The sequence below is a fragment of the Camellia sinensis genome, chromosome 7 (genome assembly GCF_055761805.1).
Source record: "Camellia sinensis isolate YWXY chromosome 7, ASM5576180v1, whole genome shotgun sequence".
NCBI classification, from domain to species: domain Eukaryota; kingdom Viridiplantae; phylum Streptophyta; class Magnoliopsida; order Ericales; family Theaceae; genus Camellia; species Camellia sinensis.
Window position 1 is genome coordinate 69842474 of NC_138967.1, and position 14554 is coordinate 69857027.

Consider the following 14554-nt stretch of genomic DNA (forward strand, 5'->3'; position numbering starts at 1 on the left):
TCACATTGTGGTTGATTGTTGAACATTCTGAATCAAGGTTCAAGGTTTGCAAACAAAGGGGTCGAGTCTTGAGGCTGAGAGTGATTCTATGCTGTACAATCTTAAGATCAATTCCAGGCATGTCTTCGTCAAACCATGCAAAACATTTTTGAAATCTTTTAATAAAACGACTGCTCGCTCGTGCCCCTCTGAAGAATATGCAGAACCAATCTGGACCAAGCCAGAATCCTTCTCAGTACTCACACTAACAGGCATGATCTCATTCATTAAGGGCTTAGCATGTCTCTCTTCCTCTCAGTTGATCAAATTTTTACAAATCCCGAGGAATTCCTCCCTCTTTGTTTTCATCATCGTGTTAGAAAAGTTTTGAAAAATTTAGGTCAATGCAATGACTTAACGGCACAGAGAAGTCAGTGAAAAAGTATTGTCATTTCATTCAGATCTGCTGGCTCAACTGGCTCAATGGTAGAAACAGACGCAAAAGAAAGAGTGAAAAGACAAACACAAACAAACAGGGAAGTGATGTTCGAGTTAACACCCCCGAAATCACCAATCTCTGACACAACAAGACTGACTCAATACAACACAACAAGATTGAATCAATACAACAAGACTGACTCAATACAACACAACAAGACTGAATCAATACAACAAGACTGACTCAATACCCAAATCAGAAAGTACAATAAACAGCATTTTCAAATTGCTCAAAACAGTGCGTGCCATCCACCACATCTAGAGTAAAATGAGCGCCATCAATAGGTGGTTCATCCTCGGATCACATAGTCACATTATCTCCCCATGTCATTGATCCAATGCTGATAGACTTTGTAGGACCAGGTGTGGCGATGACCTCATTGTCAATCAGATCTTGAACTTCGTGGCGACGATGAAAACAATCGTCAGTGTCATGGCCGGTTTGTTGATAGAAGGCACAGTGCTTGGCAGCATTATGCTTGGCTGGAAGGGGATCAGGGAGAGGTCGGGGGTCAAGGGGTTTGAGATGGCCTTGTCCTATGAGGATTTGGAGAGCTTTGGACAAGGTCATGTAAAGGGGATTGAAGGTGCGGTTTCCAGTCCTGCCAGGGTTGACAGAGGGGTTGGTAGGTGTTGACTGGGTTTGATGACCTCTTATGGGTGTAGGATTGGAGCTAAAAATGATGTTTCTGGTACGACAACCCTTTTCATGGTTTATCCCTAGATTCAAATTGCTCCCAACCTGATTAACAAAAGTGTCATTCACAGTTTTTGCAACAACTGCAAGCACTTGCTTCTTGTTCAGTCCTTTGCCCTTTAAAGCCTCAATAGCCCATTGAAGATGTTCATAGGGATCAATGTTTGCCCCGGCCTTGTTCTTGCCCCTTGCCTCCACTTTGTCAAGGGATTGGGTCGCTATATCGGAGCAGAGCCCAGTTGTTGACATGTCATCACCCAGACTTGAGATAGCTTCAAGTTGGCCATTTTCAATTGCAACTCGCCCTAAGATTGGGGAGCCTTTTGGCATGAAATTTTTGGCATGTGATGTGGTCGATAATGGAGCCAAAATCCCAAAGGCTAAATCTACCACTGTTCTCTGCAAATCTTTAATCATGCTCATTAGCTCAGAAGTAGTGGGTTCATCAGTTTGAGATGATTGGGGTTCAAGTGCATCCATCATATACAAGTCCATGCTTTCTGGAATAAACACCTCAGGCTTGGGTAAATGGATTAGGGTGATGTATATGCTGGGGTTGTAGGTGGATGGTAGTGTATGGATTAGGTTGAGGTGTGAAGATAATGGGTTAGGGGTGGCCTGAGGTCCTTTTGGTGGAGCTATGATCTCTTTGTCAATAATATCCTGAATCTTATGACGGAGGTGAATGCAATGGTTTGTATCATGACTATGCTGCTAATGATAGACACAGTATTTAGCGGGGTCATATCTTGGTGGAAGAGGATTTGGGAGGGGTCGGGGTTCTAGGAGCTATAGGTACCGTTTTTCTAGCAGCATTTTCAAAGCTTGAGAGAGACTTATGTAAAGAGGATGGCAATTTCGGGCTTGGGGCTGAGTTGAAGTGGTTGGTTTTTGGCCATTAATGGGAGTGGTGATAGTGTTTACTTCTGAGCATTTCGCAGCTATGCTACCATTGGAACTGTGAACAACATTCCTCCTCATAGGTTCATTACGCTCAACAATGATCCCTTGCCTGATGGCATCCTTGATTTGAACCTCAATTTCATGGAGGTCCTTAAAGTTGAATAGCGGGAGGACTATTATTTTCTGTAATAGCCTTTCATGTAGATTTCTAACAATGTTATGAACTTGCTCTTTCTCTGGAGGCCTGTTTGTCATCATAGCCACCTTTGCCCTCCATCAAGTAACAAACTCTGAAAAACCCTCCTTCAGTTCCAAACGCGTTGCCTCAAGATCACGAGTTGTGACCTTGATCTGCATGTTGTAAGAATATTGGGCACTGAAGGATTCGGCCAACTCCTGCCAACTCTGTTTCACAGAGTCCTCTAATTTAGTATACCAAATGGCAGCTATTCCAGACATGGTTCGGCTGAATAATGACAATTTCTGTACTCAGGTCAAACCCATTGGTCGTAGGATATCAGAAAACAGATGCAAATGCACCATCGGATCTCCAGAGCCATCGAAGCGGTCAATATGCGGCATCTTGAACCGCTCTGGTAAGGTAACTGTCAATTCGGTGTGCCCATCCTCTATGTCTGGAATATAGTTAACCCCCTGTGCCTTTTTGAATAACTTTTCCAGCTTGTTGACTTTAAGCGCGGTTGGATTAACCTCGAGTTTGAATGGTGCCTTGGTTTGATACACCGGGGCTTTGGAAGTTTGTGCTGGGATGGATTCTGCTTGGACTGGGTGAACTGGAACACCCTCGGTTTGTGGATCTTGAGCAGTGGCAGCATTAGTTATGGTACCGGGCACAGGGATAGTCGCGGTGGGTACATGTGATGCAGAAGCCGTTACTGGCTCGGTTGTTGTTGCTGTAGGCTAGTTATAACCTCGGCCTGATAGGCTGTAACCTCGGCCTGATAAGCTGTAACCTCAGCCTGACGAACCACATCATGCTGTAGTGTCTCAACTGTTTGTTGTAGATGGAGTATTAGTCTCTCCATATTGGCCTGGGGATACTGTGTCATTGGAATATGTGAGTGCACTGGTGCTAAACCAGAAGTAGATAACTGTTCCTGAACTGAACAAACACAAGTTGCCCCTAAACTAGATCTCTAACCTAACAAAGTCTATCAACACGAGTCCAGAGTACCCGGGGGATATCAGAGCCTTCTGAAGCTATGGTTCCAGGACTACCTAGCAAAAGAAAAAATAGACAGCACCTCAGCTCAATTTCATGAGAATAGATATGATCACAGCTGAGTGACTGTACACCACACTGAATTCTGCCCCCAAATAGATACCAACTTTGCAACTGATATGCACATTCCTGTACAATTTCACTGTAAAGTAGATACCAGTTAAGTAAGAGCCAAAACACCCCTATGAGGGGGGTAAAGTTACCATGTCCTAGTTTCATCAAGAACTAGGGTTCACTATTCAAACAAAGCGGTTTTTACGCAATCCTGCATTCGGGTGAGTAACCTGTCCTAGTTTGGAATAGTTTCTATGGCTTCTGATATGCAACTAGGTCAAATGGTCAAAAAAGGGTACCTCAGCAAGACTACCTAATATACCTCTCACACCTAACACCGAGAAGTGAAAGGAGGATCAAACGGCACAGCAGTAGTCCAGATCCAAGGTTTGTGTTCCCATTGTGGCAGAGCCCACGACCGGTCAGCCTTTTGGTAAGCTTTTCCAAGCTAGCCTTCGGCAAACCATCCAGGAATAGCAGATGGCAAACATAGTGACTTAGGCGCACCAATACAAATGTAATGCAAAGAAAACATATAAGTGTCTATAAAATCTCATATCATGAGTTCGAGTCAAGTTCTCTAATTTCCTCAGCAGAGTCGCTAGAAACTGTAGATTTACTTTTTGGCCCCCCCTTTCGGAAGGTTCGAAAGAAGCCCTACAGTTCAGATTCTTGCGGTTCTAAATCTAATCTCACAAGTGCAATGTGAAATTGATAAACACCAAAGAGTCTAAATCCGGTAAATCTTTTGGAAAATCAATTTTGAATCAAAATGCCAAAAATAGACTGCTTTGCTAGATACAGAGTTGCCACTTAAATATTTTTGAGAAATCTGGGAAACCCATGACTCGTGCCAAAGGCCACGTGTCCGTCATCACCAAAGTTGCCTCGGCTCGAGAAGTTAGGTACAGGAGGGGAAGGTCATGAATTGAGCACCTCCACTCGCCCGATCAAAGATTGGCCTTTACTAATCATGATATGATTTTTATTTACATTATATGCTCTTGTTCCGATTTATTAAGCTAGCATTACTATGTGATACGCACACACACAAGGTATAGACGAGTTTGCTCGAATTAGAACAATTCAATTTCATGTTTGCTTTTCGAAAACGATTTGAATTTGCCACTTAGCAAAGTGGGCTTAAAGTTTGTGAGTTTGCCACTTAACAAAGTGGGCGTAAACGTACATTCATTGAATCATTCTAATTTAAGCAACAAGTCTTCATCCACAGACACTCAAACAGTTTAACAAGTAAGCACTTAGCCTCATGGCAAGCATGCTAGTCATGGTAGTCACTTACACTCATGCGACTATGCTAAAGCACTAAAAACTCACCTAGTACCCCAAGCTAAGATAAAACAAAAGAGTTAGAAAAATACGCATGATACCTAACTATACAAGATGGCTAATGCAACGCATGCAATAATGCAACTAAAATAGGCTTGGCTACTTAACATGTTATTTGCAACAATTTGATAACATGCGGTTTAAACATGTATCCAAAGAAATATTAAAATGACAATGCAGTTAGAATGACGAATCGAGCCTTGGTGCATGCAATACAAATGAATGGATGCAAGCATTCGATATGCTAATTGAAACGTGATGTCCCTAAACTAACCATCATAAGCAGTTAAATAAAAGGGAGAAAGACGTGGGGTTGGAAGACATACACATTTTTACAACATTTCGCTCTCACGAAGGAGAGTCCGAATAAACAAACTAGCTAATCTAATTAACTAACTAATTAAAGCTAAACTAATTAAGCTAATTATTACAAACTTGAATAAATAGCTAACTACATAACTATTTATTACAACAAATAAATTGAACTAATTAATTAACTATGCTAACTAACTAATTATACAAACCGAATTAATTAACTATTCTAAATAACTAATTACAACACTTTTCAAAATTAACTAGCTACAACTAATTAATTACAACAATTAGCTAAGTAGTTAAACTAAAATGGACTCAGTATACCATACATTCTCATGCACATGCTTGGTTTCCACCCGAAAAGCCACTGTTTCGTTACGGAATGTCTCTGTTGCACAGAAGCACTTGCACTGATTTCCACTTCTAGAGCAGCTCTGTTCTGTCTCAGAAGGACACTGTTGGAATTTGCACTGGTGGCCGACAGGGGGTCGGTCGGCTACTGATGGTGGCCGGTCGGCCACTGCTAACTAAACAGTTCTGCTGCAACAGACGGCAAACGGAGCATATACAGGGCATTTTCAAGGGTTTGTTTGCACAATTCACCTCCTTTTTCATGAACAAATCAAAGGGAGACAAACCTTGGTCCATAAACCAACAACTCAAGCAATTTAATTGCATGATGGCTCATGAACCAAAGTGTGCAATTTCAATAAATGCAACAAAACAAGACACAAACCTCCTCCCTTTCATGAATTGATCAAGGGAAGTGGGGACCTAGGTGACTTGAATCATTTCATCACTTAATGAGTATGAAATGGCCCAAGTGTCCATGTGTTCAATTAACGTCCGATTGAACACAATAAGTTATTATCTTGCACACTGTTAGTCCCAAATTTTAATTACTCATTTTAGTTTACCAACCATTCTTTAGCAAATTGAGTCCAATGATGAAATAAAGTCCTCTAATGGAAAGAGGGCTCAAAACACAAGTTGCTTTGGGTATAAAAGAAGCAACATACCATTGGTAATGAACCCCAAAGGGGTTAAACCATTAAGTATGAAACCTCAATTTCATACTTGGGCAAGCAAGTGACTTGAAACCACTTTCAAAGAAAAATAAAAAGTCGAGAAAGGAGGGAGGTTGCATAGATTATTAGTGCTGAAATGAAGTATGAAAAGCCCAAAATAAGGGCTATGAACTCAAATAAGTGATGTCTAAGACCTAAAACATCAAGCTTATGAGGACTATTACACTAGAAGCATGCCATACAAGGATCAAATGAGACAAAAAGCTAAGAACTGTCCTAAAACAGTCCTAAATAAGTCCTAAAACAAGTTGAAATTGAGCTAATACAAGCTAGAATAATAGGCTAAAACATGGAGCATGCTAGACTAGTGAGCAAGACACGAGGGGAGGCTAACCCCTCCAAATTTGGATTTCAAAACATGATTTTTTCCACTGAAATAACTCTAAAATTTAGTGTTTAAAAGCCTAAAAAAAGATAGTTTGAAAGTGGGAAACAAATGTGGAAAGACCTTACAAACAAGGAATAAAGAAGGGTGAGACACCCCTTAACCTTAAATGGCCTAAAACTACCAATTTCCGCCCGCAAAATAGAGTTTATATAGCTCGAAAATAGTACAAAAATATGCTGGAATGATGACAAAAGTAGCTAAAACAATAAGCTAAAATATGGAACAATTTAAGCTAGTAAACAAGCCAAAGGAGGGGTTGCTAATCCCTTCATTTTTGGGACTTCAAAACTACTTTTTTAGCCTCTGAAAATCTCTAAAAATTAGTGGTAAAAAGCTCAAAAATAGTTGAGAAAAGAATGGGAAACACAAGGGCAAAAGCTTAGAGAATAAGGTTCAAGGTGTTGGGAAAATTGGTTTTATAAGGCTTATTTTGGGCCAACTTTGAGCCCAAAATTGAGTGGGTCCCAAATGTTTTTTGGGGTGGGTCTGAAGAGGTGACGTGTTCCTTTCCGCATGGCAAGTCATACGGTGAAGACGGTTCGTCAAAACCATTTATGAGTGAATGGGAAGTTGACGTCGTTTTCGAGTTCATGGAATTGGACATTTAAAGAATTAAATGTGAGTTTCCTTGTAAGGCTTGTCCCACATTGAATCTTGAAGAGAACTTATGTGTGTATATAAGTTCTAGGTGGCAACACTTGGGTTGGGTCCCAAGGGGCACCCCAAGTTTGTAGAAGGGAGGAGTTATGGACATATGGAACCTTGGCTAAAACCACCACACGCACGTGCCGCCGTTCGGCCGGCCGAGCCGTGATGGGCGCGAGTGTGGGTTGTGGGTTGGTTCTAATATTAATTTTTTGGACAAAATTTATTTGAATTTTTTCCAGAAATTCTTAATGAAATTAAATTCCATTTTTGTGCCAAAATTGAAATTAATTTTCTGTCCAAAATTTGCCTCCTTCAGTCTAAATTCCCTACAGAATTTGCCAAACAGATTCAAACAGTTTTTTGACCTATTGGAACCGAACAGATTCAAAATCTGGACAGATTATTTTACTGCAGTAGTTCTAGCAGTTATCTATTTGAAATTCAAATTATATCTGTTCGAAACAGTGCGCCTGTTCCATATCTATTCCAGTTTGAATTTAACACCTGTTCAGGTCTATAAAACCAGATCTGTTCCAGCATTTTTCTGAATCCAAAATTCTTCATTTTCCTTCTACTTTTTCTCTCTTGCATGATATAATCTTCATATTAATTTTAGGAAAAATTCAGAGAGTAAGAACACAAGTATTTATTCGCCAAACAAATTGTTTGGAGTGCTACTACAATTTGTGAAGATCATTGTATCCTGAGAGATAGACGCCACTTAATCGTAAGCACTATAGCGGGGCGAATCTGTCTTAAGAACAGAGTGTCACACACTTGACTTGAACTTTTAAATATTCATTCGGTTTGGTAAAAAAAAAAAAAAAATTTGGTACGTCATTTATTTTATTTGTTTGGTTTGTTTCAATTTATTTATTGTACACAGAAGATTGTTCCAACAATCTTAAGACATATTCGAATTATTCCGTTTATACAGAATTTTTCATTTGTTTCATTTTCTTTTTCTTCTTCTTACAGAAATTATTTTCTGTGGTTTTAAAAAATAATATTCTAGTTGAAAAATAAATAGTAGTAATATACTGTTTGACAGATGGTAGTAATATACTGTCTATTTTCTTTGACAACTAGTAGTAATATACTGGTGTCATTAACAATTCAGAATATTTATTTGTGGAATTTTGTCAGAAATTAATTTTGGTTGTCAAAAATTATTTCTTACTGTTCATTAATTAAAATTCTGTTTCAGTATTTTAATTATTGAAGTGTTACAAAAATTTAATTTTCTGTGTGGAATTGATTTGGTTAAATAATTTTATTCTATTTTCAAATTAATTGAAAAATAAAAGTTACTTTTGTTGTTTATTTTTACAGAATTTAATTTTGTGGTTTTGGTTTACGTTTTCTGTGTAGTATAAAATTCTAATTATAATTTTGTTTTATAAATTAGAATTCATGGCTACTGAAACTGGTCAAACTAATGCCCAAACAAGTACTAGTGTGGTGGCTGCAATTTCTCCAACCCTCCTGTTGTGACTGTGCCAGTCAATCACAGTGAGAAGCCAGAGAAGTTCTCAGGAATTGATTTTAAAAGATGGCAACAGAAAATGTTGTTCTATCTTATAACTCTGAACCTGGCTCGTTTTCTCTGTAAGAATGCTTCTACTTTGAACGAGGATGAAATTTACCGGCAAGTGGTTGCTGCGGTCGATGCCTGGAAACATGCTGATTTTCTTTGTCAGAACTACTTCTTGAACGAACTTGACAACACATTATACAATGTCTATAGTTCTATCAAGACAACAAAGGAACTTTGGGAGTCTTTGGAGAAAAAGTACAAAACGGAAGATGCCGGCTTAAAGAAAGTTGTGGTTGGAAAATTCCTGGACTTTGTGATGGTTGATTCTAAGACTGTGATCAGCCAAGTTCAAGATCTCCAACTCATTCTGCATGACATTCACACAGAAGGCATGTCCCTCAGTGAATTCTTTCAAGTTGCTACCTTAATTGAAAAATTACCACAAGGCTGGAAGGAATTCAAGAACTACCTCAAACACAAGCGCAAAGAAATGTCTTTGGAAGAATTAATTGTGCGTTTGAGGATTGAGGAGGACAACCGCAATTCAGAGAAGCGGGCTGGTAAGCATCCAATGGAGTCTAAGGCAAATGCAGTGGAACATGCTCTAAAAGCAAAGAAACGGAAGTTTTTAGGATAAAGTTCCTCACAAGGCTCTAAAGTAGGGGAAAATAAAAAGTACAAGTTTAATGGAAAATGTTACATCTGTGACAAAGAGGGACATCGGGCCAAAGATTGTTGTAGCAAAGGCAAAAACAAAAGAAGAACAAGCAAGAAGCCTACTCAAGCCCATATGACTGAAGTGGACAATATTTCCAATGGTGTTAATGAGATAAATCTTTCTGCAGTTGTTTCTGAGGCAAATCTTGTCAAAAATCCTAAAGAATGGTGGGTGGACACTGGAGCTACTCGCCATATCTGTGCTGACAAAAAGATGTTCACATCTTATTCTACAGTAGACAATGGTGAACAACTTTTTATGGGCAACTCTTCGACTTCTAAAGTTGAAGGACAAGGAAAGATTGTACTTAAGATGACATCTGGAAAGGAACTCACTCTCAATAATGTGCTGCATGTACCGGACATTCGCAAGAATCTTGTTTCCGGATCTTTGTTTAGTAAGAATGGGTTTAGACTAGTGTTTGAGAGTGATAAATTTGTATTTACTAAGAATGTGATGTATATAGGAAAAGGTTACATGTCTGATGACATTTTCAAGAAGAATGTAATGACTGTTGTACCCTCTGTTATTAATAAAAATACATTTTCTTCTTACTTGCTTGAGTCTTCAAATTTATGGCATGGTAGACTTGGACATGTTAATTATGGATCTTTGCGTAGATTAATTAATATGGAATGTTTACGTAAATTTGACATTGATTCAAATCATAAATGTGAAATTTGCGTTGAGGCAAAATTATCCAAAACTCCTTTTCATTCAATTGAAAGAAGTACAGAACCATTTGAATTAATTCATAGTGACATTTGTGATTTTAAATTAATTCAAACTAAAGGTGGGAAAAAGTATTTTATCACTTTATAGATGACTATACTAGATATAGTCATGTTTATTTAATTCGAACCAAGGATGAAGCTTTGGAAACTTTCATTCAATATAAGAATGAAGTTGAAATTCAACTTGGTAAGAAAATTAAAAAACTTAGAAGTGATAGAGGTGGTGAATATGAATCACCTTTTGGTGAGTTTTGTAAAGAACATGGAATAATACATCAAACCACCGCTCCTTACTCACCTCTGCAAAATGGAATTGCTGAAAGGAAAAATAGGACTTTAAAAGAAATGATGAATGCCATGTTAATAAGTTCTGGATTACCTTAGAACTTGTGGGGGCAAGCAATACTTTCTGCTAATCATATACTTAATAAAGTACCCCGAAAGAAAGTGAATCAAACACCATATGAAATATGGCATGAGAGAGTACCATCCTACAAATACTTAAAAGTGTGGGGGTGTTTGGCTAAAGTGGCTATTTCTAGTCCTAAAAAGACTAAGATAGGTCCTAAAACAGTTGATTGCATTTTCATTGGTTATGCCAAGAACAGTAGTGCATATCGGTTTTTGATTCATAAGTCAGAACATTCCGAAATGCATGTAAATACTATTATTGAATCTCGGAATGCATCATTCTTTGAACATGTATTTCCAAATAAAATTGGACAAGTGACTAGTAATAATAAAAGATCTTTTGATGCTATTACTAGTCAAGATCAAGAATAAGAGCAAGTGGTAGATCAAATTGAGGAAGAAGAACCTAGGCTTAGTAAACGTGCTAGAACCTCAAAATCTTTTCGTCCAGATTATCTAACATTTTTGTTAGAAAATGAACCTCCAACCTTTAAAGAAGCTATGTCCAGTCTTGAGGCTCCTTTATGTAAAGAAGCTGTAAACAGCGAAGTTGAATCTATCTTGCAAAATCACACTTGGGAATTGGTGGATTTGCCACTAGGTTGTAAACCTCTTGGGTACAAGTGGATTTTCAAGAGAAAAATGAAAGCGGATGGATCAATTGGCAAATACAAGGCAAGGCTTGTGGTCAAAGGATTTAGACAAAAAGAAGGTCTTGATTATTTTGACACATACTCACCAGTTACTAGAATAGCATCCATTAGAATGCTAATTGCTATTGCATCGTTGTATAATCTAGAAATTCATCAAATGGATGTGAAAACCGCTTTCTTAAATGGTGAGTTAGATGAAGAAATTTACATGGAACAACCATAAGGTTTTTCTGTTCCAGGAAAAGAAAAGAAAGTGTGTAAATAGGTTAAATCATTATATGGTTTAAAATAAGCGCCAAAACAATGGCATGAACAAATTTGACAAGGCAATGATGTTAAATGTGACAAATGTGTTTATATTAAAAACACAGACAAAGGTTATGTCATTGTGTGTCTTTATGTGGATGATATGCTCATCATAGGTAGTAATAACGACATGATTAAAACTATCAAGAAAATGTTGAATAAACATTTTGACATGAAGGACATGGGGATTGTTGATGTAATTCTTGGTATGAAAATTACCAAAACATCAGAAGGATATGCTTTGTCACAATCTCATTATATTGAGAAAATACTTAACAAATTTAGCAAAGATGATGATCATCTTGCTAGAACAACTGTGGATGTTAATTTGATCCTTTCTAAGAATGTACATGAAAGTATTTCTTAGTTAGAGTATGGCCAAATTATTGGAAGCTTAATGTACTTGATGAACTGCACTGGCCTAGATATAGCTTATGTAGTAAGTAAATTAAGTAGATATATGAGTAATCCAGGAGTAGAACACTGGAAAGTTATTATAAGGGTTCTTAGATATCTCCGATTTACTCGTAACGTTAGGCTTAATTATACTAGATGTCCAGCAGTACTTGAAGGATATTGTGATGCAAACTGGATATCGGATACTAGAGACTCAAAATCCACTAGTGGGTATGTCTTTACTCTTGGTGTTGTGGCTGTATCACGGAAATCTTCCAAACAGACTTGCATAGCTAGGTCTACTATGGAATCAGAATTCATAGCTTTAGATAAAGCTGGGGAAGAAGCAGAATGGCTTCGTCACTTCCTTGAAGATATTCTAAAATGGCCAAAACCGGTGCCTGCTATATGCATACATTGCGATAGTCAATCAGCAATAGGTAGAGTACAGAGTCATATGTATAACGGTAAGTCCCGACACATTCATCGTCGACATAACACCGTGAGACAACTACTCTCTAATAGAATTATTTCCATTGAATATGTGAAGTCTAAAGATAACATAGCGGATCCACTAACCAAAAGGGTTAGCAAGAGAGCTAGTTGAGAATTCATCGAGAGGAATGAGACTTAAGCTTATTAAATAAGAGTTACCATAACGGCAACCCAACGTAGTTGACTGGAGTTCCCAAGATCTAGGTTCAAAGGGACAACTGAGTTGTGTATGACTCAAAAGGATCACTGGGGAGTCAAACTCCTACCCATTTCTAGGATGAAATAGTGATGTCTGCAACGTTTTAGGTTAAGTAAAATTTTAATGATTCTTATATCTAGGTAAACCCAGTGGAGCATGGTAGGATACTCTTCATAAGAATCACTTATGTGAGTATGAACTGGGCCGGTTATATGAGATTTGTGAAGGGCTACAAGTCTTTAGAGCACTCATGAAAGACCAGGTTGTTCAGGGCCAAAATGAACAGTATAGTGAGAACTAAACTGTGTCTGGGGATATACTGTGTGAGTTCTATTGTCTTGGTTTACCCAAACGGTTGAACAGTTCAAGACATCATGTTCACTGGTTAGCTAGTAAATCCGATAGTGTCTCACAAGGGAAGGTTTAAAGCTAAAAACTACCTATCCTTTGAAGAATATTTCCAATTTCTGTACTCTCTATATTTAGATCATGTTGTTGCATTTTCTCTCCGTCAAATTCCATTCATGTGGGGGATTGTTAGAAAAATTGGTTTTATAAGGCTTATTTTGGGCCAACTTTGAGCCCAAAATTGAGTGGGCCCCAAACATTTTTTGGGGTGGGTCCAAAGAGGAGACGTGTTCTTTGCTGCATGGCAAGTCACACGGTGAAGACGGTTCGTCAAAACCATTTATGAGTGAATGTGAAGTTGACGTCGTTTTCGGGTTCGTGGAATTGGACATTTAAAGAATTAAATGTGGGTTCCTTGTAAGGCTTGTCCCACATTGAAACTTGAAGAGAACTTACGTGTGTATATAAGTTCTAGGTGGTAATAGTTGGGTTGGGCCCTAAGGGGCACCCCAAGTTTGTAGAAGGGAGGAGTTATGGACAAATGGAACCTCGGCTCAAACCACAACACACATGCGCACGCCCCGCAGCCACCATCCGTCTGACCTGCCGGCCGTGCTGGGCGCGAGTGTGGGTTATGGGTCGGGTCAGTTCTAATATTAATTTTTTGGACAAATTTTTTTTGAATTTTTTTTCTAGAAATTCTTAATGAAATTAAATTCCAATTTTGTGCCAAAATTGAAATTAATTTTCTATTCAAAAGTTGCCTCCTTCAGTTTGAATTCCCTACCGAATTTGCCGAACAGATTCAAACAGTTTTCTGACCTGTTGGAACTCGAACAGATTAAAAATCTGGACAGGTTATTTAACTGCAACGGTTCCAGCAGTTATCTGTTTGAAATTCAAACTATATCTGTTCGAAACCGTGCACCTGTTCCATATCTGTTCTAGTTTAAATTTAACACCTGTTTGGGTCTATAAAACCAGTTCTGTTCCAGCATTTTTCTAAATCCAAAATTCTTCATTTTCTTTCTACTTTTGCTCTCTTGCATGATATAATCTTCATATTAATTTTAGGAAAAATTCAGAGAGTAAGAACACAGGTTTTTGTTCGCCGAATAAATTGTTTGGAGTGCTACTATAATTTGTGAAGATCATTATATCCTGGGAGATAGATGTCACTTAACTGTAAGCACCATAGCAGGGCGAATCTGTCTTAATGATAGAGTGTCATACACTCGACTTGAACTTTTAAATATTCATTCGGTTTGGTAAAAAAATAAAATTAAATTCAGTACGTAATTTATTTTATTTCTTTGATTTGTTTCAATTTATTTATTGTACACAGAAGATTGTTCCAACACAAGGAAGGGTGGTTAACCCCTCCACCTTTGGTAGCTTTAAATCACAAGCTTCAGCCCATAGAAATAGCCCAAAAATGATCTAAAAACAGTAAGAAAATATAGATAAGGAGTAGTGCAAAGCTGCTCAAAATTATACCTCTTGAAGAGGAATAACACTTCTGTTCACAAACCAACAAGTTCTCACTCTCACGGGATGAAATTTGGACTCAATAATCTCAACAAAGAGAGCTCCA